General features: G+C 44.2%; 1 protein-coding gene across 4 annotated transcripts in view; it reads right to left on the minus strand.

The window, feature by feature from the left end:
• The window catches only part of SAMD4B (sterile alpha motif domain containing 4B), an 870,829-nt gene that overhangs the window by 716,827 nt on the left and 127,434 nt on the right, over window positions 1-26,568 (minus strand). The gene's annotated exons all lie outside the window — the stretch shown is intronic.

A 26,568-nucleotide genomic window follows, 5' to 3' on the forward strand; every position in this document is an offset into this window, starting at 1 on the left:
TGAGGCGATAATATCAACCCTGGTATTATTACACAACTGGAACAGAATGTATTTTAGTATCTTACTACCTCTTCCTTAAAGCATTCCAAATTCGAGGTACTGGCTGCCTTCACAAGGTTCCCCCTCTTCTGGTCAGGGTGTTGCGTAGGCTCTCATTATCCTAATGAGACTACTGGATTTTTGGGCTGAAAGATCGTTCAGTGTGGGGGACTAAGTTTAACTCACAGAGAAGGACCCTTGTCACCCCAAATCCGGGTTGAGCTCCGGCTAACTAGCAGTGCCTCATCTCTCCCAAAGGGAAGAGACAATTGGGCAGCTGAGTGCATGACATCTTAGTGCTTCCCAGGGAAGTCGTGGTCACTCAGATCCCAACTAGTTTTCTCATACACAATGTGGTCTCATATATATATGACAAAAGCAGTTTGAGTTTTAAAGATTGGTTTAATAAAACAACTGCATTTTAGATAACAAGGCGTGAGCCGCAATAACCAGAACCATACAACACAGTAGGATTGAAATAGTAACGAGGAGAGTGAAACATAAGAATAACGCTATCATAGTGCAACTAGATTACGTTCTCTCTTCTAAGTTCTATTTTGAGCACAGAATGTTAAGCTCTAAGCCTGCCTTTCAGGTTCCCCCGGGAGGACATCGACCCTCATACCTGAGCAAAGGCCTGTGATCAGGATCAGCATCTGCAACAGGGCAGTCAGCGTCTATTTGTGGGTTCCTGGTCGGAATCTCCCTCTTACGTGTACCAGGACTAGGAAGTGTTTTTATAACACGCCGGTGTTCTAAGAAACGTCCCTACGGAAGAATGTGTACTTTCTACGAACCCTAAAGACTAAACTTCTACCACGTCAATTGGCAATGTACCAGACTGTATCCTTGACTGAAGCACAGAGCGAGCAAGAATGTATTGTTTAGCTTACTTCAGCACTGGAGTTCTCAAACAGTGTGATAGAAGAAAATAAAACAAGACCGTGAAACCAGTTAATGTAAAATAACAGTGCGAGGCTAAATAAAATGCATCTAGGGCAAAGTACACAGAGGCCTAATACTTTAAGCAAACGCGCAAAAAGCTACATTAAAAATGGCTACACTACAAGGGTAGTGAGGGTGGCCTAGGGGAGCCAAAGCAGGGTTCTACCTACAGCATCTACCTCTAAGAATGGTACATTTTTTGTAGAATGCAAAGAAAATTAAGGAGGTTTATTTTGCATAGTGCAGCCCTCCCCTGTAGTGAGAGGGGAGGTGGCGCCACATCTTGGCAGACATTTGCCAGTACCAGGCCCAGGTTACTCTTGTAGAACAGCTGCTAGGTAAGTAAATCTCTTCTGCCAGATCAATGAGTTGGACAACCCTGCTCCTGGGTGTCATGATATGAGGGGATGCATTACCGATTTCCTCCAGTTGATCCAAATACCCTAGAATGTGCCAAAACCTCAAAGATCGTAATAATTTTCGGGTGGCAGTAGTCCTGGTCTGCAAGATAGAGTAGGAGATCATCAGCATAAAAGGAGACATCTAAAGTCTCTGTCCCATCAGAGTCCTCTCAATAATGCATCCGCCGGCCCCGAGCCTGTTTGCCAATGGCTCCAAGTGCCACTGCCATTAATAAGGGATACAAGGGACAGGCCTGGCAGGTCCCTCTACCCAGGTCAAATTCCCCACAGAGGGTGCCAGTGACCCTGACTCTTGCCATTGGTCAACAGCAAAGGAGGCATATCCAAGCAAGGGAGGAGGGTCCAAATAGTTCCCTTTTTGAGTGTTGTCTGGGCAAACTATAGCAGCAAAGAGACGATTAAGGGAGCGCTCCTGTAGGAGAGTACCACCTTTGGTTTACTCAGTTTGTCCCACTGCTTTAATGCATTACTATGCCAACCAAAGAGGGATTCCAGGGCAAAAATTAAAACAGAGTGCTAATTGACATGGAGAGTAAACAAAAAATATATAAATATATAAAAAGATTCAATTTATTTTTAAGTGCACAAAATAGGAGCTTGATATGGTAGAGATCTACAAACAACAATCAGGGATCTGTAAAGCGCACCACTCACCCGTGAGGGTCTCAAGGTGCTGGGGAGAAGGTGAGGGGGGGGGGGGTTGGTGCTGCTACTGCTCAAACAGCCAGGTCTTGAGAAGTTTCCTGAAGGTAAGGAGGTCTTTGGTCTGGTACAGGTGTGTGGGAAGAGTGTTCCACGTTTTGGCGGCGAGGAGCGAAAATGATCTACCACCGGTTGTAGTTCTGCGGACGCGTGGGCGGTTACGAGGGGTTTTTTTAGTGGTTCTTGTGGGCTTTTAATATTTCTAATTTTTATTTTAATTTGTTCTGTTTCATTCGTTATTCAAATCTTTTTTAAATGGGCAGGAAAAGAGGACCGTTAACTGGACTTGGACTAACTTGGCTGCACTGACTTCTATATTAAGGGCGGATAGGATTATCAATAGGCCTAGCTGTAGTAGGCAGCCTGATCCTGAATTTGTGGTAACGGGGGGGGGGGGGGGCTGACCAACAGCTGGTTGGGAATAATAATCTGATTTTCCCGACGGCCAGGCCTGCATTGACCTGTTTGGATCTCCCCCCAGCTTGTGCCCCTTATGTGGTGGTGTTGACGAATGTACCTGCTCTTGCCCCCGGGGTAACTGAGTCCACGGCCCAACTCACAAATAAGGCTGGATATTGGTTGAGTAAGAACTGTGATTTCTCATGCAAGGATTTCAATGATATTTTGTTTGACAGAAGAATTGGATGGGTGAGAGTTTCAGTGATCATAATCCCCTTATAGTATCCTTTAAACTCCCTGGGGCCCTACACAAATTAGGACGAGGTAGGCCGGTAGCAGTGGAGATAAAGGACCAGGTAGGCGGCTTGGGTGGAAGCAAGTGGATTCCCTAAAAGTTGTAGAAAGGGTGGTGGGGGAAAATTTACATATATTTATGGACACACTTGATAGAGGCTCCTAATCCTAAGCCTGTTATGAATGCAACAACAGTAGTAAATGCAGCAGTGAGAGACTGCCTTTTTTTCCAGTAGGCAGCCTACCTAGCAAACGTAATTGTGGTTGGTATGATAAGACCTGCTATGTTGCAAGGGCAAACCTGAAGATGGCTACTAAGAAATATCCTAGAGATTGGGTCCTCGTAAAATAAGCTAGATTTAAATATAAGAGGGCCTTGAGGGATAGTAAGATAAAACTTAAAGATAAAGCCTGGGAAGAGTTAGAACGTGCCATAGCTCTGAAGGATCTTGGCCTGTTCTGGAAAGTGGTAAATAGAGGTTCCTTTGGAACAGATACATCTGAGGGCCTTGGCTGTAACATCGCCCCGGAAGCATGGGTTGCTTACTTTTGTAGTATTTGAGGGTTCTCCCCTAAAAAAAAAAAAAAAAAAAAAAACGGGAGAACGAGTATGAGATGGCTCCCAACCTAGCAATTAGGTTTTCGCTTCAGGAGGTTATGGATGCGATACAGTGTAGTGCGAGCAATAAAGCTCCGGGCCCGCATTCGATCCCTATGGACTTGTATAAAGCGAACCCCCAGTAATGGGCACCTGTTCTCTTAAATCTCCTTAATGCAGCAGTTACTGTGGGTACCCCTGCCTCTTGGAGACTGGCATGTATTGTCCCAGTGTTTAAAAAGGGCGACCAAAATGATCCTAAGTCCTACCGCCCTATTTCTCTACTGGACTCTTCGGCGAAGATTCTGGGACGGATTATTTTAAGGCGCCTGGAGTCCTGGATGGTAGGGAATGATATCTTAAGCTGGGACCAGTATGGTTTTAGGGAAGGCCTTGGCACTCAAGATCAATGTCTCAACTTATTGATGCTGATCGGCAAATACACGCATGCCAGGAAAGGTACGCTCTATCTTGCTTTTATGGATCTTAGCTGTGCCTTCGATAAGGTGATCCGGTCTATATTATGGGAAAGATTAAATCAGCTAGGGCTGGATCCTAATATTGTAGAGTTGCTCAGATATCTACATTCTGGGACGGTTGCAAATGTGAGGGTGGGGTCGAATGGGGAATGCTCAGAGGCCTTTAAGCTTTCAAGGGGTGTGCGCCAGGGGTGTGTTCTGGCTCCTACTTTGTTCCTTCTATATACAAATGGACTGTCTGATTTTCTGATGAAACATTGTAGGGATGTTCCAAAAGGTGAATGGTACGGATATCCCTGTGCTGACGTACGCGGATGACGCAGTCCTCATGGCCCGTACCATGAATGGTCTCCGGGAAATAGTTAGAGCTTATACCTCCTTTATGTCAGCTTTGGATTTAGAGGTCAATTTTAAGAAATCTCATTTTATGGTGTGTGGAAGACCCTTGAGTAGGGTGGGGGAGCTAAAGGTGGAGGATCAAATTATTAGCAGGTTCCATGAGTTTCCATACCTAGGGATTATTTTTGATGAGAAAGGATCTTGGAAACCTTGTATTGCCAGAAGGGGTGCACTTTTTCATGCAGCTGTTGGCGTGACCTTTGACCTTGCTGTAAGGGTAGGCAGTAAACCTATCAAGCCTTTGCTTGAAATTTATAGGAGGAAATGTCTCACTGTATGGTGCTGCACTTTGGGGGTATAGGGACTCCCGAGCCCTCACAGTGGAAGAAAATCGGTTCTGTAGAAGGCTATTGGGAGTTGGACAAAATATCCCTGGTTTTAGCCTCCATTTGGAACTGGAGCTGGAGTTTGTGAAGGACACTATTCAGTTGGCTCCACTTCTGCTATGGATCTCAATTTGGACTAACGAACATGCCACTCTGAATAGGGATATTTTAAAGGATTGTCTGGCTTGTGATAATGCAAAGAATATTCCCTGGTTGATGCACATAAAGTTGGCTCGTGATCTGGGGTGGCCTGAACTGGTTGATCATCCGAAGGCCTGATTAGCTGTGACAAGAAATGGGTTAAGGAGAATTTAAGAATCCAGAAGAACAGGAGGGAGGGAAAGGCCTTAGGGAAAAAAAAAAAAAAAAGAAGAAAAAAAAACGATCAGGGATTTCATTATGCTAAAGATGTGGGTAGGTCCTGAGCGCTATCTCTTAGAGATAAAGGATGTGAGGGAAAGGTCTCTCATAACCCGTTTCCGCTTGGGAATCATCAGAAGTAATCTGTGTTTCCCGTTAGGTCAGTATGGGGACAAATGTACTAGACCCTGCCCCTGTGATAGGGTGTCCCAACAGACCTTGCCCCATTTTACTTTGTTTTGTGTTTTTTATGCACCATTCAGAACTCGTTTTTTATTACCTCTTTTAAGGCCCAAGGGTTTTGTGCAATATCGTCCTGCTTTTATGTGGTTGCAGATGCCCTCAGATGTATTTGTGTGGAAGGGGCCGGGATCATTCCTGAAGGGAGTTATTACTTGGCGTAATAATGTGGAGTTTTTAGAATGAATTTTCTATTTTATTGCTTCTATGTATGTGGTTATACATGTTTTTTATTCCTGATGGGTGTTATTATTTATGGTTTTATTGCTATTTTTAACAAATGTATTGGAGAATATTTATTGTAATGGATGAATTTTTTCATACTGAATAAAGTTATTATTATTATAACGAGGGCGAGGTCAGCGGAGATGCCGGGTCGGGGTGTAGAAGGAGAGTAGCTTGTTGAGGTATTCTGGTCCAGTGTTGTGCAGTGCTTTGTGAGCATGAGGAGTTTGAAGGAGATTCTCTTGTTGACTGGGAGCCAGTGTCCAGGATGAGGCGTGTGGAGGCGTTCTGGATGCGTTGCAGCCTCTTCTGGAGTTTGGCTGTGGTTCCTGCTTAGAGGGCATTGCTGTAGTCCAGTTTGCTGCTTACGAGGGCTTGGGTGACTGTTCTTCTGGTTTCAGTGGGTGTCCATTTGTAGATCTTTCGGAGCAGGCGGAGGGTGTGGAAGCAGGAGGAGGAGATGGCATTGACTTGCTGGGTCATGGATAGTGAGGAGTCCAAGATGAATCCTAGGTTGCGTGCGTGGTCAGTGGGAGTCGGAGCGGTTCCGAGAGTAGCAGGCCACCAGGAGTCATCCCATGCGGAGGGGGTGGAGCTGAAGACAAGGACTTCCGTCTTGTCCAAATTGAGTTTGAGGCAGCTGCTCTTCATCCATTCGGTGATGGCCTTCATTCCTTTGTGGAAGTAGGCGGAGTCCTTGGTGAGGGAGAGGATCAGCTGGGTATCGTCGGCATATGAGATGTTGATAGTGATGAGAAAACTATAAAATGCATGCATTTAGGATACACAGAGCAAAGAGAATGAATACAACACATCAACACTATCTGGAAAAATAATATTAAAGCAAAAAACAAAAAAAAACAAAAAAAGGAGCATCGGTCTTTAATTTAAGGCCGGATATTGTCGACAAAAAGTGAAGGATTAATCAAGATGCAGCTCATCCATTTCACTCATCTATTTTAATCAAGAATTATAGAGGTCTGATAATGGTGGGCTATCACTGACGAAGTGTAAAGATGTTGAATGGGAAAACAAGGAGGAAAATGGCGGTCTTCAAACTGTAACCCAAACTGGAGAATGGAATACAAACACCAGCAGGTGGGTACTAAACATATAAAATGGAGAAGAGAAATCCTAAATACCAAGGGATGAGTGACACGATCGCTCTAAATTTTCAGCAAATAAAGACCCTGTGTGTAACTTAACAGGGCCTTTCGCCAAGAAGTACTTAGCTAAATTAATATTGAATCTAAAACTAGGGAAGCAATACAGAGGAAGCACCATCATTACAGAGGGAAGAGGAAATGTCACTGTTCAAAGGAACATCTCAATCCAAACCTTTTAGGAGACTGATGAAATGGAGAAAAGAATTGAAAAATATCTACTCCAGAGAAAAGAAATCAAGGAATTTTTTTTACAGTTTGCTTCTCATGCAGTTGCAGTGGAAAAAAAAGACAGAAAATGAGAATGTATGAAATGATGTGAAGAATGCAGAACAGATGACCACACTTAAGCAACCAAAGTCTTGCACATGATCCACAAAAACCTGATAAAACAGTTGCTTCCCATTACAAACTGGAAATTCAAAACACTGTTGTAGAAACCTAATCAAAATGTTAAAACAAGTATACTAAAACTGCAAAGAGAACTATGGTACCTTACCTATAAGAGTAGGTTCATAGCTTGAGTAATTTCCTAAATTCATGATCAATATTCCAACATCCAGTTATTTGGCCTGTCAGACATACCCCTCTGAATTCCTTTTGCATGGTCGCCATCTTTAGATTTTTCTTTCTTTTTTTATCCTTCATGGGCTTCTGGTATTTTTTCCCCCTCCCCTTCTAGCATGTACAACAACCTCATTTCTGGAACGTGACAGCGTCACATGTGAATCCAGATACGCTGCAAAACTATTCCCAAAGGTAACCATTTTGTTTTACAGGGTCAATCTTCTCTTTATTCATATGTTGTGCATTGATTTTATAACAGTATTATTCTCCTTTGGCATGTTGGGCTGAAATAGGTTTGTGCTATAAAATTTTGTCCCACCCGATAAGTGTTTGGCGAAAGTATGCACAGATGACCAAGTAGGTGCCATACAGATGTCATTAATGCAAATATTCGCTAAGAATGCAAGTCTTGCTACCTCTTTCCTTGTACAGCAAGCTTGTGATTTCTCTCCCAGTACTAACCGTGTCTACATTATTTATACTATCCAGCAAGTGAGTTAGGAACCTAATGACTCTAGTGTCCTCTGATTGTCTGAATTCCTCCCTGCCGCAATAGTGGACAAACTTGCCCAACTTTGCAGGATTGCATGTCTGTGTAGCTGGCCTTCTAGCTCCTCTTAGTGAGGCCAAGATTGCCAAACTGTTACGTCCTCCGGTACCAAGCAGGTAGGCTGGGGCTGGCTAGTTCCAGATGGCAAATATGTCCTTCATATACTGTTGAATGGCCCTAAGCAGTTCGAAGTCTCATCATCTTGATTAGGATCAGGGTCATGGATGACGATCTGCACTTGTTTAATACTCAGGAAAAGTATGTGCACATTACCTGGCATTTCTATTGATCAGGCATTTATTTGGGACAGGTGGTGGTGGTGGTACCTAGTGGTACCTAGGCAAACGACTTTCGGCATGTCACTTTTTTTGGGCTGCAAATATGTCCATTTCTGGCATACACCACTTCTGGAAGACCCTTTCTACCATTTGTTTTAGCTCTGAATCACATGACCCTCTTGCTTGCCTGTTTAGCCTGTCGACCTATATGTTTTATACACCTGGTAGGTGTTTGGCCATTAGGGTTACAGGACTTTGTATAGCCCATTTCAAAATGTCCCAGGCTACCCAGGAAGGCACTTGTGACCATAACCCTCCGTTTGCAGAAGTAAAACACTGTTGTTGTGTTGTGTGTCTGTATTTGCATGGTTTTCTCCTTGTCCTGTGCCTGACAGATTTTCAGTGTCAGGAAAACTGACCGGAATTGAAAACAAATATGCATTTTACTCCTTCCCTTGGTTTAAACAGACTGATTTCTTATCTGTGCTCCCAAACCAGTGGGACACATCTGTAGTAATGGCCAAGAAGGAGCTGGTTCTTTGAAAGGATTGCCTATTGCAATGGTTCCCAAGTCCCACCACTCTATTTCCTTCTGCACTTTAACTACTAGGATTTTCTTAACTTTGGCTGCTTGTGATAATTGGTGCTGGAGCCACTTTAGGATTGGCCTTATTTGGAGCCCGGCATGTGGAATTAATGTGATGCAAGAGGCCATCATATCCATCAGATTCACCACAGTCCTCCCTGTCCCTTCTGCTATAGGGAAGTTTGCTCTATCGATGCCAGGATTATCTGGCCATCAGTAATGCTTCGGCATCCCTGAAATTAAATCTTCAACCTAGGAATGCTTTTTCTTTCAACGGTTTTGGGGAAGATTTCTATAGGTTTGGTAAAAACCCTAGATTTGTAAAATTTGCATTGTGTTTATGCTTCTCTAGCATTGCGAGAGAGTTCGCCTTTACCAGCAAATCATCTAGGAAAGGACATACATGGATCCTCAGCCTTCCTAAATGCACTGCTACCATGGCTCGGCACCGCAAGCACTATGGGTGCCCACTTAATCCCAAAGGATATTACACTGAAATTATAATGTACTTGGTTCACAACTTATCCAATGATTTCTTTTTTTTACCTGATATTCACTGACAGGTTATTGAGATCTAGGATGGCCAGTAGTCTTCATTCCTGTGTTGCGGGATGACCTCCTGCAGTGTCGTCATCTTGAACCTCTGAGATTTTATGAAGTCTAGAATAGGTTTTAGTATTTGGTCTGGTTTTGGTACTGAGACTAGACAAAGTATACTCCTGGTTGATCTTCCTTGGCACATATTCTAGTGCCTGCTCTTTGAGGAGTTCTTCCACTTTTTGCAGTAAGATCTAGTTTGTTGAGTACTCAGTTCTGGCCTCCTTATTTTTGGCCTTTATAAGCGACTGATACAATATCTATGTTGTATGATGATTAATATCGACTTGAAGGTGGCTGTCCTTCGCTCATGAAGGAACTACCACATTCTGCCCCTACTGGTGTTGTCAGCCTTTGGTTTGGACGTTAACTGGCAGTGAACCATGAACATTTAGGGACCAGGCTTATCCCTCCTGGCTCTGACTTGAAAAGGCTTCAGAAACTTCCACTGAGAGACTGCATTTGCCCACTTCTCTGTGCTGCGACTGCTGCCTGTGTGGGGTACTAGTTTGGAAGCCACCTCTTCCCATTGCTAGAAATAACAGTGCAGACCCTTTCTAGACAGAACCTCAACACTTTAAACCCCCTAATGGTCTTTCCACTATCATTAGCCTTTTTTGTTCTGAAAAGTGTCATCTACTGCTGAGCTAAACAGTTGTTCCCTTGTGAAGGCCATATTCATGGCTGACAACTGAATCTCCTGCTTGAATATGAACAAGTGAAATAAGGCATGACGTTTGAGGGATGTGCCTGTCCACATCTATCTGCTTGCTGTATCAGATGCATATAATGCCAATTTTAGATAGGCAATGGTTGAAGTCCGTTTTTGTCTTTCTACAGGTCAGGGAGAGAGGCGCTGCATTAGCTCCTCAAGCTCCTTCAAATACTGATAACCATACTGGTTAAGGAGTGCATTTGAGTTTGCTGTCCTCACTGGGTAGCAGCCACTCATTCTTTCACTCCATCATTGCCATTCTCCTACTCTCCTTTTCTAGTGGAGAACCAATTGAAGTGAGGCATGAGCTCTCTGTAGCCATGATGATGGAATACACTATCGCACTGCCTTCAATTTATTTGGCGTCTCGGGAGGATATTTTGTTTTTAGCGCCACTCTTGATGTCCGTGCTTTACAGGAGGCTGGCTCACAAAGCTTCAGTCCCTTGGTGCAGCATACTTGAGAGCATGAGATACTGGCTCTTTATCTGTTATACCATACGTGTCTCCCACAAGAAACATTACTGCTTTAAGGTGTACTCAGTTTCAACCGCTTTTGATGAGCACGTTGTACAAGGTGTGGTTGTCCGGGACTGGGGCCTCAAGGGAAAGGACTTAATGTTTTTATCAGACGTATTCATTTCCTGGTCTTGGCAGTGCCCTTACATGGTACTATGACCCTGGAAAGGTGCCTGCTCATAATTTTCCTCTTCATCAGAAAAGAGTTCTTGTCCTTCTCACGAGTAGTCAGTGATTCTAGGTTGACTTGGCCCTCTTCTTGGTCTTTGCCTTCCACAGGCCCTGCCGGGATTTGAAATCTGTAGGAAGTTGGCTCTGTATGCACTATTTCAAAGTAAGGAATAGTATGCACAGAGTCCAAGGGTTCCCCTTAGAGGTAAGATAGTGGCAAAAAGAGATAATACTAATGCTCTATTTTGTGGTAGTGTGGTCGAGCAGTAGGCTTATCAAAGGAGTAGTTTTAAGCATTTGTTGTACATACACACAGGCAATAAATGAGGAACACACACTCAGAGACAAATCCAGCCAATAGGTTTTGTTATAGAAAAATATATTTTCTTAGTTTATTTTAAGAACCACAGGTTCAAATTCTACATGTAATATCTCATTTGAAAGGTATTGCAGGTAAGTACTTCAGGAACTTTAAATCATTACATTAGCATGTATACTTTTTACATAAAACACAATAAGCTGTTTTAAAAGTGGACAGTGCAATTTTCACAGTTCCTGGGGGAGGTAAGTTTTTGTTAGTTTTGTCAGGTAAGTAAATCACTTACAAGTCTCAGGTTTGGGTCCAAGGTAGCCCACCGTTGGGGGTTCAGAGCAACACCAAAGTTACCACACCAGCAGCTCAGGGCCGGTCAGGTGCAGAGGTCAAAGAGGTGCCCAAAACGCATAGGCTGCAATGGAGAAAAGGGGGTGCCCCGGTTCCGGTCTGCCAGCAGGTAAGTACCCGCGTCTTCGGAGGGCAGACCAGGGGGGGTTTTGTAGGGCACCGGGGGGGACACAAGTTCACACAAAAAGTACACCCTCAGCGGCACTGGGGCGGCCGGGTGCAGTGTAGAGACAAGCGTCGGGTTTTCAATGTAAATCAATGAGGCATCAAGGGATCTCTTCAGCGTTGCAGGCAGGCAAGGGGGGGCTCCTCGGGGTAGCCACCACCTGGGCAAGGGAGAGGGCCTCCTGGGGGTCACTCCTGCACAGGAGTTCCGTTCCTTTCCTTTCGGTGCTGGGGGCTGCGGGTGCAGAGTCTTTTCCAGCCGTCGGGAAATGGAGTTCAGGCAGTCGCGGTCAGGGGGAGCCTCGGGATTCCCTCTGCAGGCGTCGCTGTGGGGGCTCAGGGGGGACAACTTTGGTTACTCACAGTCTCGGAGTCGCCGGAGGGTCCTCCCTGAGGTGTTGGTTCTCCACCAGTCGAGTCGGGGTCGCCGGGTGCAGTGTTGCAAGTCTCACGCTTCTTGCGGGGAGTTGCAGGGGTCTTTAAGTCTGCTCCTTGAAACAAAGTTGCAGTTCTTTTGGAGCAGTGCCGCTGCCCTCTGGAGTTTCTGGTCTTTCTCGAAGCAGGGCAGTCCTCAGAGGATTCAGAGGTCGCTGGTCCCTTGGAAAGCGTCGCTGGAGCAGGGTTCTTTGGAAGGCAGGAGACAGGCCGGTAGGACTGGGGCCAAAGCAGTTGGTGTCTTCTGTTCTTCCTCTGCAGGGGTTTTTCAGCTCAGCAGTCTTCTTCTTGTAGTTTCAGGAATCTAAATTCTTAGGTTCAGGGGAGCCCTTAAATACTAAATTTAAGGGCGTGTTTAGGTCTGGGGGTTAGTAGCCAATGGCTACTAGCCCTGAGGGTGGGTACACCCTCTTTGTGCCTCCTCCCAAGGGGAGGGGGTCACATCCCTAATCCTATTGGGGAATCCTCCATCTGCAAGCTGGAGGATTTCTAAAAGTTAGAGTCACTTCAGCTCAGGACACCTTAGGGGCTGTCCTGACTGGCCAGTGACTCCTTGTTTTTCTCATTATTTTCTCCGGCCTTGCCGCCAAAAGTGGGGGCCGTGGCCGGAGGGGGCGGGCAACTCCATTAGCTGGAGTGTCCTGCGGTGCTGGCACAAAGGGGTGAGCCTTTGAGGCTCACCGCCAGGTGTGACAGCTCCTGCCTGGGGGAGGTGTTAGCATCTCCACCCAGTGCAGGCTTTGTTATTGGCCTCAGAGTGACAAAGGCACTCTCCCCATGGGGCCAGCAACATGTCTCGGTTGTGGCAGGCTGCTGGAACCAGTCAGCCTACACAGATAGTCGGTTAAGGTTTCAGGGGGCACCTCTAAGGTGCCCTCTGGGGTGTATTTTACAATAAAATGTACACTGGCATCAGTGTGCATTTATTGCGCTGAGAAGTTTGATACCAAACTTCCCAGTTTTCAGTGTAGCCATTATGGTGCTGTGGAGCCCATGTTTGACAGACTCCCAGACCATATACTCTTATGGCTACCCTGCACTTACAATGTCTAAGGTTTGGCTTAGACACTGTAGGGGCACAGTACTCATGTACTGGTGCCCTCACCTATGGTATAGTGCACCCTGCCTTAGGGCTGTAAGGCCTACTAGAGGGGTGACTTATCTATACTGCATAGGCAGTGTGAGGTTGGCATGGCACCCTGAGGGGAGTGCCATGTCGACTTACTCGTTTTGTTCTCATCAGCACACACAAGCTGACAAGCAGTGTGTTTGTGCTGAGTGAGGGGTCACCAGGGTGGCATAAGATATGCTGCAGCCCTTAGAGACCTTCCCTGGCATCAGGGCCCTTGGTACCAGGGGTACCAGTTACAAGGGACTTACCTGGATGCCAGGGTGTGCCAATTGTGGAATCAAAAGTACAGGTTAGGGAAACAACACTGGTGCTGGGGCCTGGTTAGCAGGCCTCAGCACACTTTCAATTCAAAACATAGCATCAGCAAAGGCAAAAAGTCAGGGGGTAACCACGCCAAGGAGGCATTTCCTTACAAAATCCCTCTTATGGAAAATCTAAGTAATTTTCTCTTTGAGATGGCTTTTTTTTTTTTTTTTTCCTAAACCTTGAGCGCTTCTTAGGCATCAAGGGTTTCGGTCATTTTGCTCTTTGGAGTTGGGCTCCTATTTAGACTCCATTCCCTTCCTCCAATTTGAATCTCTTTTCGGCATTGAACTGGTGTCCGAGAACTTACCTCCCACGGAGTCCTTGTACCGGGACCAGTCGGGCTCATTTCTGCCTCAATCTTCCTTCCCTCATCAAGTGTTTTGGCACTGAAAGTTTAAGGTTTTAGAGTCTAAAGTCTTCAGCTCAGTATCACTGCGTTTCTGCGGTGTGACCTGTGTGCCCTCGTTTATCTGGCTTCTTATTTGGTCTTTCTTTTTCGAAACAGACAAAGCTCTCCTTGACAGCAAACCCTTCGCCTTCCACCACTTCGGTTGCTTTATGGTTTTCTTAGTGATCATGTCAAAGACAGAGTATCTCTGATACAGAGCCGTTTCTGCTGTGTCCCTCATGCTGGAGGGTATCTACCCGTGTTATTCACTGACCTTGTAAAAAATGTAAATTAGCACTTGTATAGCGCACAACTCACCCGTTAGGGTCTCAAGGCGCTGTACTCATACCGCTATGGAATCCCTCCTGGCTTTTCCCAGGGAGGAACCCACTCCTGAGCACCCCCAGGGTGAAGCCAGGCATCCAAGCGCTGTTGGGGCCGTTGTGGAGATTAAGCAAGCTATTGCCCAGAGTTGCAGAGTGGGACCCATTAATTAGATTAGGCACCGAGGCGAGAATTATCTGGTCAAGGGGAATTGAGCCCAAGACCTGCCGAAGCGGGACTTGAACCCTGGTCTTGAGCCAGATCTCTGCTTCAGGGTCTGACGCTCTAACCATTGAGCCACACTTCTCATGTTAGGTTGAAACTGGTGCACCGCCTGTGGTCTGCGGCACTGTCATTTTTCGGCAAGCAGAGACTGCAGACACTGTGATTGTCCTTTTGAACACGTTTGTGTTGGCAACTGGGGACGAATCTAAAAGGCTTGTTCTCCATTTACCTCAACTGTTTGAGCCTCCATGTTGTACACTCAGACCATGCGATCGGTTCGCACACAAACCAAAGCTGGTGTTTTTAGTACTCTTTGGCACTTTGTCTTTTTGTTCGATGTGCCTTGTCGATGGTGTTTACATTTAGATGTTTTTCGGTACCTTGTTCAGATTTCACTTTGATGGTCCTGGAGCACTGATCTTAACTCCCTGACCAAACAGCAGAAAAATGAACCTTTCGATGGTGACCATATGGAGCAAATTCTATGATGTATGTCAGACATCACTATGGGTATTGTGAGAGGGGCAGGGTATCAACATAGTAGTCAAGTACCCCGAGAGAGGTGAGAAAGACTAGAGGATGGGTCCAGAGGTGTCTTTCTGTAAACAGATAATGCACAGCATGGGAATCCAGAAAAGATTTATGCTGTAAAACACTGCTGCCTGAACAAGGGGCACCTGACAGTAAATGGATGTAAAACTGCTTCAGTAAATGTAGACAACTACTATCAGCCCTAACACTGCAAAAATGCACCATGATTGGAGCACACGACAAGGTTTATGACAAGTATTCCAAAATGGTTAAGAAAAAGAATGAAATAAGCATGAATGGCAAGCATTTTGTAATGCATTTTAGAATTTGAATAAAAGATTACAAGATGCTGGCAGTGCATAAGCAGACACTGGTGGCCATCGTGGATTTGTTGAATGCATTCCAAAATATTCTTCAAAGTCTGCCCCCAATGCATATACGAGTGTGCCCATGCACAATGGGCAGCATGTTATCTTTTTCTTTAAACATTTCTCATAATTTACTATTCCAAAGGTGCAGTCTTGAAGTGATGCATAAAAAATGAAGATTGCCAAGAAAGAAAACCAAGTAGCCTGCAAGCAGTTCACAGCTGCACAACCCTTGCAAAAACAATTAAGAATAATTTTAAATGAATAAAGTCATGGGCAAGGAGGGTGGAGCAAAGATTATGCAGGGGAAAGAACAGCACTGTATCAAAGTGTAGCTGTAGGGTAGTACCAAAAGCAATTAAAAATAAAAACAATGTTGCTTTAACCCCTTCACTGCCAGGCCTTTTTTTGGTTATTTGGGGCAGGTCGTGCTTAGGCCCTCATAACTTTGTCCACATAAGCTACCCACGCCAAATTTGAATCCTTTTTTCCAACATCCTAGGGATTCTAGAGGTACCCAGAGTTGTGGGTTCCCCCGGACGAGGCCAAGATTTTAGGCAAAATACAGATTTTTTTTTTGTTGTGTTTTTTTTTTTTTTTTTTACATGGGGTAAAAAGGGCTGCAGAAGAAAGCATGTGTTTTTTTCCCCTAAAAATGTCATTAACAAAGGGTTTGCGGTGCTAAAATCACCATCTTCCCAGCTTTAAGGAACAGGCAGACTTTAATCCGAAAAGCAAATTTTTCAACAAAATGTTGGCTTTTTACTGGGATATATACCCCATTTTTACTATTTTATGTGCTTTCAGCCTCCTTCCAGTTAGTGACAGAATGGGTGTGAAACCAATGCTGGATCCAGGACAGCTAAACATTTCTGAAAAGTAGACAAAATTATAAATTCAGCAAGGGGTCATTTGAGTAAATTCTTCAAGGTTTTCCTACAGAAAGTAACAGCTAAAATAAAAAAAAAATTGAAATTGAGGTGAACCAAAGAGATATTTCTGTCCACGTTTTCTTCTATAACTTTTTCCAGCTACAGCAGATTTTTTAAAGCAATATACCATTAAGTCTGCTGGACTATTCTGGTTGCTGGGATATTTAGGGCCTGTAGGTTCATGGAGAACCCTAGGTACCCAGAGCCAATAAAGGAGCTGCATCTTGTAATGGGTTTTCATTGTGTACCGGGTATACAGCAATTCATTTCGTGAAATATAAAGAGTGAAAAATAGGTATCAAGGAAACCTTTGTATTTCCAAAATGGGCACACAATTAGGAGTTGAGAAGCAGTGGTTATTTGCACATCTCTAAATTCTGGGGTCCCCATACTAGCATGTGATTTACAGGGCATTTTTCAAATAGACGTTTTTTTTTTTTTTACACACTGTCTTACATTTGGAAGGAAAAAAAAAAAATGGAGAAAGAAGGAGCAATTGCACTTGTTCTATTCTGGGTTCCCCCAAGTCTCTCAATAAAAATGGTACCTCACTTGTGTGGGTAGGCCTAATGCCCACAGCAGGAAACACAACATGGACACACCACATTTTTACATTGAAATCTGATGTGTTTCTTGGAAAGTGCCTAGCTGTGGATTTAGGCATCTAACTTAGCTGGCACCTAGGGAAACCTAACAAACCTGTGCTTTTTTTGAAAACTAGACACCTAGGTGATTCTAGCATGGGGTAACTTGTGGGGTTCTCACCAGGTTCTGTTACCCAGAATCCTTTGCAAACCACAAAAATACTTTGTCCTCATATTTAGAGGATAGAAAGTTCTGGAATCTAAGAGGAGCCACAAATTTCCTTCCAGCCAGCATTTCCCAAAGTCTTTTGATAAAAATGGTACCTCACTTGTGTGGGCAGGTCTATTGCCCATGACAGGAAATGCCCCAAAACACTACGTGGACACATCAAAATTATCAAAAACAAAACCTACGTTTTTGGCCCTGAGCTCAGCAACCATCTAGGGAAACCTACCAAACCCAAACATTTCAGAAAACTAGTGGAGCCCAGTGAGGTGAGACTTGCGTGGATCCCCCAGTGTTTGGTTACCCAGAATCCTCAGCAAACCTCACATTTGCTATAAAAAAAAGAAAGATTTTTTGTTTTTTTAACAAAACATTTTTTTTTGGGGGGGGGGGGGGGAGGCTAGGTATAGTGGAAGAGATATTCCCCCCCACCCCCGCCGAGATGGGGGAGGGGGATTGAAGATCAGGGCCCAATTATTTTTTGACCTAAAAAGAAATTTGCTCTCCAGGGGAGTGACCCTTGTTTAAGGGGTCACTCCACTTGCGGGTAACTGACAAAAAGAAATCCCTGTTATCTAGTGGGTTAAATAGGCCAATCTGCCACCAAGGGAGCGACCCTTGCCTAATGCTTTGCATTTCTCTGCTGAACATGCTGGAAGCGGAGCTCCCCTTCCATCCCTGCCCAGGGTAGGGGGTAGGACGCCCACAGGGGGAGCGCTAGAGTGCTCCCCACGTGGGCCAGGTGTAGGACATAATGGTTATGTCCTCGGCACCCAAGCGGTGCTGCCAAGGCACCCAAGGGGTTAAAAGGAGGAGTGAGAAACAAGGATAAAAGGATTTTGCTAAACAACCCATTAATAACAGTAAAGAGGCTACGCTCAAAGAGCAAGACAAAAATAATAAAGAGGAAAGCCATTCAATCATGATCAAAGGGCTGACGCAAAGCCCACTTAAGTACTGTATAGAAAAAGACTTCCACAACAAAAGTTATCTGTTGGGGTAACCTAAAAAATAAAATGGATAGTCCAACTCTGACAATGTTGTCTTCCACACTACAGAAAACCATGACTTTTAGTAAATAATTATCTGCAAAAAGAAAGAAAAAAAAAGCTTGTTTACAGCTGTAACCCCTTGGGTGCCTTGGACGGAACGGTTACGTCCTTGGCAGCACTGCTCGGGTGCTGTGGACGTAACCATTACGTCCTGCACCTGGTACTCAGTGCAAGTGCTAGCACTCCCCCAAGGGCCTCCCAACCCTCCCCTGGGCAGGGATGGAAAGGGGATAGCTTCATCAGAGGCCACCCCATCACGCTGGAAGCTCAGCTTCCAGCGTGATCAGAAGATAAATGCTTGCAGAAGGCCTACTAGATGCCAAGGAATTTAAAAAAAAAAAAAAGGAAAGTGGGGTGGTGGGGTAGTGGCTACCAACCAATATGGACATGGTTATGCCCCCACCCCAACTGAACGGGGTAACAGTCTTTCAGCTCTCCCCCAAGACACCAGAAGATCTTATCCCAATGTCAAGCAAGAAGGAATTTGAATATTTGGGGTTTTGGTTGTATATTTGGGTCATGAGAGCTTGTCTAACTCAAAATCGGCCCACTTGGAATGGTGAGGGATGCACTTTTCTACGAGACCTAGACACATCTATAAAACTAAACATCTGGGGAGTCCTGGGTGGTGTACTTCACATGCAACTGCAACATTTTCCTACCCACAATGTCCCCAACTTTGCTTGAAATCACACATTTTCCTCACATCTTTGTGATGGAACCTTACGATAAAAATTCTGCCCCACTTGTCAGCCTACAAATGTTTTTTTTTTTATAAACTGCCCTTTTGGACCGGCTTTGGTTCCCCCTCAATTTAGACATGTTTTATGGCTCTTCCCTGTCACAGGCACTTGGCCCACCTACACAAGTGAGGTATAATTTTTACCAGGAGACTCAAGGGGAACATTGGGTGGTAGAAAATGTGTGCCAGTGCGGTGATCCAACACAGAAATGTGGGAAAAATGAGTTTTTTTTTTTTTTTTAGCTAAATTTGAGGTTTGTTGAGGATTCTGGGTAAGAAAACACCAGGGGATCCACATAAGTCACACCTCCCTGGACTTCCTCGGGTGTCAAGTTTTCAGAAATGTCTGGGTTTGGTAGGTTTCCCTAGATGGCTGCTCAAATAGCAGGTAACACCCCCCCCACCCCCTTATGCAAAAACAGGTAGTTTTGTGATTGATAATTTTGATGTGTCCACGTAGAGTTTTAGGGCATTTCCTGTCATGTGTACTAGGCCTACCAACACAAGAGAGGTACCATTTTTTTAATTGGGAGATGAGGGGGAATGCTGGATAAAAGGAAGTTTGTGGCTCCCCTCAGATTCCTGAACTTTGAAGCTCCAAAATGTGAGGAAAAAGTGTTGAGCTTTTTTGCCAAATTGAGTTTTGCTAAGGATTCTGGGTAACAGGATTATTGGGGGACATAGGCTGTTGAGGGGAGAGGAAAAGAAGCCCCACCAAATCCAAGAAAGGGAGGGTTAACGGTGAAACCAATCTTCAATTAAAACAATTATAATGATATTTATAGGTTTAGTTTAGTCAGACCCCTGAATGTCATTGAAAAAGTATAGACTAAACTGCTAAGTTAAAAGGGATTAGTTGCAACATGTTTTAGTTTATGTTTTTATTAAAGTCAGATGTAAACATGTAGCATGCTCGGAATTTTACATTTTCATCTGCTCTTAGCACAACAAACGATTACCCGTTAGATATTTAGAAACTTCTATATCCTCATGATGCTTTCAATATAATATTCCTCAGCCACTATGTTTCAGCTATAAGCCAAACAGCTTGTAAAACATCACCATTCAATGGCAATATCAATCTCTATTCTTCACGCCCTCAAGAGGGCCTCAACAGGGGCTACTACTGAGTAAGAGTCAGGGCATTTCATACCTTCGGGTGGCTGGAGGCCTGTATATTGGAAGTGAATATCATATCAGAGGGCAAAGTGGGTGTGGCGAGGGAGAGAGTGAGGAAGGGAAGAATTTATGATTAGATGAAAGATTCCAGGGAGTTGGGAAGGATGGGAAGAAACAGGAGAGAGGAAGTGAGAGCAGGGGGACGATGGATAAGGGAATTGGAATGCGGGTCAAGGACGGATTAGAAAGGAATTTGGCATTGCAGGGGGTGAAACATAGGAGAAAACAGGATGGAGAAGACAGAATAAAGAGGACATAGTAAGGGCAGGACAAACTGCTGAACCTGATGAAAAATGTTACCCTAGAACCAATCGTTTGCTACATGTAATGCTGTAGAATCACATGCTCTGCATATTCCTTTTATTTAGTGCTAGGCTCAGGTGTTAAAAACGTGTTTTTCTGTGCAGTCATTTGGTGACATTACAGGTTGCAATTATATCCTTTCTCCACGATGCAACAACAAACCGGCATCACCTCAGATTGTTTTCCCGTTTAGTGAAGGAGTAGTGTGGTTTCCAAGGCAGTGTGTTGCACGTATGAAAGGCCGTTAAATTACAGGGGCAACATCTGTGATAGTCACTTGCTTCTAGGAAGGATGGTGGGAGCGTGTGAATCTCCAGCATTACACGCATGGATTATAAATGATGCCCCCTCCCGAGGGATGGCTGATAAGCAGATGATGCAGATATCTGAAAAAGTGTTATAACAACTTGGTGAACAAAAGGCCTGTTAACATGTACGAAAGTAAACTCAACTGTTTAAGGTATGTGGAGCTGACCACGTAGTAGTCGAACCTATCGACTAAGGGAATGTTACCCAAATATCTTACACCCTTTTCAGAACTATATTGTCACTCTAGGGGGAACGGGGAATGTACACTTAGCTTTGGCTTAATAAGTTTGAATACACTTAACCATCCACCTGCTAATGACAGCTTCAGAGGTGGCAGAGTCCATCTAGAGTTTGGTGAAGGCCACAAAAAGATGACTAGACTTTCAAAATGGCATAGTCCTCGCAATGTAGTATCTTCAGGGTCTTTTCTGCCACAGCGTCTGGTTGTGGGCGGAATAGGCAGGCAGCACAGCGGTTTTGGTTGAGGTTGAAAGAAGTAAAATAAACCTTGGGCAGAAATGCGCGTTTGTGTGTGTGGTGATAGGGGGGGGTGGTTGGTGTAGGTTAGTATGAATACCGAACATATCTTTAATAACCCGAACATATCTTTAATAACCCGAACATATCTTTAATAACCCGAACATATCTTTAATAACCCGAACATATCTTTAATAACCTGAACATATCTTTAATAACTTGAACATAGGATTCTTGAACTAAGAGCCTGAAGCTTACTTGTGATTAAGAAAGTGACTTTAAATGACAAGAACTATACTTGACATGAGCATAATGGTTCAAAAGGAGGACCCATAAGTCATGTGAAAAGTACACTGAGGTTACAGGCTGGAGCTGGCAGAGTCTTTGGAGGCATTACCCTCTCTTTCGAGTACCAGTCTTTAACCCCTTGGGTGCCCTGGACAAGGTGGTTACGTCAGCTGCCGTGGCGCTCATGCGACAGGGACGTAACCACCATGTCCAAGTATAGGCCTCTCGGGGGAAGTGCTAGCACTCCCCCAGAAGGCCTTGCACCCCCCTCCCATAGGCAGGGATGGAAGGGGAATCGTTTTCCCTTCCACCCCAAACTCCCCACCCCCCCGGCCCGCACAGTGATGTCTGATCGCGCACTGACCTCAGAGAACTACCCCACTGCACTGGAAGCTCAGCTTCTAGCACGGATCAGAAGAGAAATGCAAAACCATTTCTCTACCGATCACAGGCTGGGGACAAGAGAGGCAAAGGAAAGGAAAGGCCTTTCCTCGGATGTCTTTCTGAGCATTTCTGCTGCCCGATCGATTCATGAAAGGGCAGCAGAAATGCCCACTTGACACTAGGGAATTTGTTGTTTTTTGTTCATAATTATAAGGGGAGAGAACTCTTGGGGGCAAGGGTCGCTCCCTAGGGGGGCAAATTATCTTTAGACCATTTCTGCCCCCCCCCTTGGGGGGCAGATCGGCCTATTCTTATTAGGCTAATCTGCCCCCCAAGGGGAGCAGAAATCACTAGACACCAGTTTTTTTTTTTAGGTCTGATTCAAGTAAGGGGAGCAAGTCCTTAGTCAAGGTGGGCAGTTTTATTTCAGGCCATTTCTGCCCCCCCTTGCGGGCAAGATGGGCCTATTTTTTAAGACCCATCTGCGCTCAGGGGGGGGGGGGGGGGCAGAAAGCCCACCAGATAAGATTCTCTTCACACCCCTCCCAAAAAAATAAAGAAGGAAAAAAAAAAAAAAAAAAAAAAAAAAAAAGGGTGGGAGTATGGCCATACCCCCATCCCAAAGAAATGGGGACAAAGCCGTTCTGCCCACCTGCCCACCGGTGGGCAGATGGGGCAATTACACCCCCCCTCCCCCAAATCCTACCAACCAGTATCGGCATGGTTATGACCCCACCCCAACTGAAGGGGGTAACAGTCTTTCAGCTCTCCCCCCACACACTAAAATATCTTATCCCACGGCAAGCAAGAGGACATTGGCTTATTTTGGGTTTTGGTTTTACATTTGGGCCATGAGAGTGTGGCTAACTCCCAAAATCATCCCACTTGGAATGGGGAGGACTGCGCTTTTTGGACGCTGCCATGTAGAAGAATCTACAATACCTAGACACATCTGAAAACTATACATCTAGGTGAGTCCAGGTTGGTGGAAAGCTCTAGATGGTTATGGTCTGGATAGAGATCTTGTAAGGCTAATCTATATGCATGAAGGTACCTTTGCAAGAGTTAGGTGGACCCAGGGGGGAGACTTAACTAGCCCAATTCCCATTGCGAGAGGGGTCAGACAGGGGTGTGTCCTGGCCCTCACATTGTTTAGCCTTTATATAAATGGTGCAGTGGACCAGCTGGCCGAATGCAATCATGACGCCCCCAAATTAGATGGGAATCCCGTACCAATTCTAATGTTTGCTGATGACACTTTGTTGATATCAAGAACCCCCGATGGGACTACAAAATGAACTAGACTCTTTTGCTGCGTTCTGAGATAAGGGGAGGCCTGAAATCAACCCAGCGAAATCAAAGTTTATGGCTTTAAAACCACACAAATCTTTTAGGGGGGAAATGACTAAAGAGGGCACTCCTACAGCGCAAGTGAGGCAATTTGATTACCTAGGTATAAGATTAACAGAGAATCTATCTTGGACATCACAAATAGAAAAAAGTACTGCAACCCTTTCAGCAGTCTACGGCAATCGGAAGAAAAATCAAGAACTCAACAGGGGCCCCTTTCTCCAGGGCTTACTGTATACAAAGCTACAGCAGTGACTACCACAACCTACGGTGCGGAACTCTGGGGTCACTGACTCATTTAGACTATACCTGACTGAAAATAAGTTCTTATGCTTATTGTTACATTTACCTGCTAGCACACCCCTTATTCCACTTAGATTTGATTTGGCTCTAAACCAAATCGTGTAATTGCACTGAGGCTGTATTTTACTGGGTGCGCATATGGTCTTCTGAGCACTTGGGCTCCTATAGGGTAGTTATGTTATAGCTATTATCTATTGACAAAATGGTATCAACTCCCTGGATAAAATATATAAAGGATCTGTTTTACTGGATCAAACTGGAGGAGATATGGGAGGTCCCCACAGAACATAACGAGAAGCATGGCACAGCATGTAAAGCATCTCTACTAGGAGGCGGTATTAATTCAGATCTGGCAAGACCAGGCAATAGACAAAAGAACGGAGCAATTTTTACAGCACAAGTGCTCACCCAGGTTTGAACACTACTACATGACATGGATAGCATATATCCAGCCCAGGCCAAAAACCTGTTTATCAAATTCAGACTAGGGATCTTGCCACTGAATTCCGTCACCTCTATTTAGAAAAAAAAGACAATGGTGTGACTAGTTTTTGCCTTTTTTTGTCCGACGGAAATAGATCTATAGCTCATTTTATGTTTTTTTTGTCCAAGATATTCAAAGCCCAGGAGTAGGTGGATCATTCCCTTATGCAGGTCCCTCAGCTCACTGAAACATCAGGAGACACTTCGGAGTGATACAAGCGAAAAGCTAGTGTTTGCAGTTGCTAGCTTTTTACATTGCGAGATCCATGGAAACTCTTAATCATGTAGATCCAAATTCTTGCGCCGTGGTAACTGGCTGAAAATTGAGATTGTAGTAGTGTGTATGTTACTTTTATTCCATCTCAACAGCAGGCGTAGTTACCAAGATGGTATATAAACAAGGGCTTAGATTGTGACAATGATTACTGGTGCTAAGAACTAAAAGTTGTAAAATTAACTGTGTTTAATCCCAATGTTTTTTTTTTATTTATTTTTTTTTTAACTATTTTAAACTTTGTATTAGCTATCTTATGAACTGTGATTTACCTACCTAAGATTTTATGTGTTGCTAAGTACGTTCTCTTTTATGACAGTTATTTTGTAATTAATTGTTGCCCCATGCTTTTATGGCTCCAGCCGAAATAAAGGTAATATCTGAATGGAGTCCAGGGTGGTGTGCTTCACATGCACCCCACACCATTTTCTTACCCACAATGTTCTCCAAACCTCCAACTTTGCTGTAAATCACACATTTTTCCCCACATCTTGTGATGGAACCTTCCAGAAACTGCAGGAATCCCAAAAATTCCTACCACCCAGCATTGTCACATCTATACCGATAATAATTCTGCCCCACTTGTTAGGCTAAATTATTATTATTTTTTCCCCCAAACTGCTCTTTTGTATCCTCTTTGGTACCCCCTAATTGTAGACATGTTTTTGGCTCTTCCCTGTCACAGGAACTGACCCACCTACACAAGTGAGGTATCATTTTTACTGGGAGACTGAGGGGAACGTTGGGTGGTAGGAAATTTCTGCCAGTGCGATGATCCCTCACAGAAATGTGGCCAAAATTATTATTTATTTTTTTCCAGCTAAATTTGAGGTTTGCTGAGGATTCTAGATAAGAAAACACTGGGGGAATACATGCACATCACACCTTCCTGGACTCTCTCAGCTGTCTAGTTTTCAGAAATGTTTGGGTTTGGTAGCTTTCCGTAGATGGCTGCTGAGCCCAAGTCCAAAAACGCAGGTGCCCATTCCTTGAGACCCCCCCCTTTATTCAAAAACATGTAAGGAATAGTTTACCTGTAACTCCAGTTCTCCCTTCCTCAGGGCTGCATGGAGATTGTAAGGGAGGCAAAACGGCCTTCCACAAGAACAGCATATGCCTTCAAGTGGAAAAGGTTCTGCATATGGTGTTGTGACAAGAACTTAGATCCAACAACATGCGGAGAAGAAGCTATTCTTCCATATCTATTACACCTAGCAAAGTCTGGCTTACAGTTTTCATCCATCAGAGTACACCTTGCAGCTCTGACGGCATATAGGAAGTCCTTCACAAACCTCTTTCTTTAAAATTCCAGTCATTAAAGATTCCCTAGAAGGTTTAAAAAAGGTTTTTCCTCTTACTAGACGTCCATCTCCTCCATGGGATACAGGAGGACCATCTCCTCTTAAAGGCACAGCTCTATTTTCACTCTGTTTAATGGCAGCCTATGGGCTACACTGCCCTACATTGCTTCATCCTTATATAACATTGTAAAAAAGGTTTGTGAAAGATTTTTTCTGCATCATCTCTAGAATATACATGTTTTTAATGTATATCTATATTAGAGTACCCTTTTTTCAACCAAAAATGAACGAACAATTTGGCTTTTGTAGCCTTTCCTCTAGGCTGCACATTGACATTCTTAAGTGACTTTGCAGGCCTTCCTCAAGAATGGCGAACATCTACACTTAAGACATTTTCAGAACAGTGCAGAACTATTCAGTGCTTATGACTATACATGGAAATCCCCTACGAGAGAATTTTATATTTGATCATTTTGATGTGTCCACATAGCGTTTTGGGGCATTTCATTTTACGGGCACTAGACCTACCCACACAAGGGAGGTCCAATTTTTATCGGGAGACTTGGGGAAATGGCGGGTGGAAGGAAATTTGTGGCTCCTCTTAAAGATTCCAGAACTTTCCATCACCGAAATATGAGGAAAGTCTTTTTTGCCACATTTTGAGGTTTGCAAAGGATTCTGGGTAACAGAATCTGGTTAAAACCCCACAATTCACCCCACCTGGATTCCCCTAGGTGTCTAGTTTTAAAAAATGCACAGGTTTGGTAGGTTTCCCTAGGTGCCGGCTGAGCAAAAGGCCAAAATCCACAGCTAGGCACTTTCCAAAAAACACGTCAGATTTCAATGTAAAAATGTGATATGTCCATGGTGCGTATCCTGTTGGGGGCAATAGGCCTACCCACACAAGTGAGGTGCCATTTTTAATTGGGAGACTTGGGCGAACACAGAATAGCAGAACAAGTGTTATTGCCCCTTGTCTTTCTCTACATTTTTTCCTTCCAATCTTAAGACAGTGTGTAAAAAAAAAAAAAAAAAAAAAAAAAGACGTCTATTTGAGAAATGTCCTGTAAGTCACATGCTAGTATGGGGTCCCCGGAATTCAGGGATGTGCAAATAACCACTGCTACTCAGCACCTTATCTTGTGCCCATTTTGGAAATACAAAGGTTTTCTTGATACCTATTTTTCACTCTTTACATTTCAGCAAAAGAATTGCTGTATACCCGGTATACAATCAGAACCTATTGCAAGGTGCAGCTCCTTTATTGGCA

The sequence above is a fragment of the Pleurodeles waltl genome, chromosome 9 (assembly GCF_031143425.1).
Source record: "Pleurodeles waltl isolate 20211129_DDA chromosome 9, aPleWal1.hap1.20221129, whole genome shotgun sequence".
Taxonomy (NCBI): Eukaryota; Metazoa; Chordata; class Amphibia; order Caudata; family Salamandridae; genus Pleurodeles; species Pleurodeles waltl.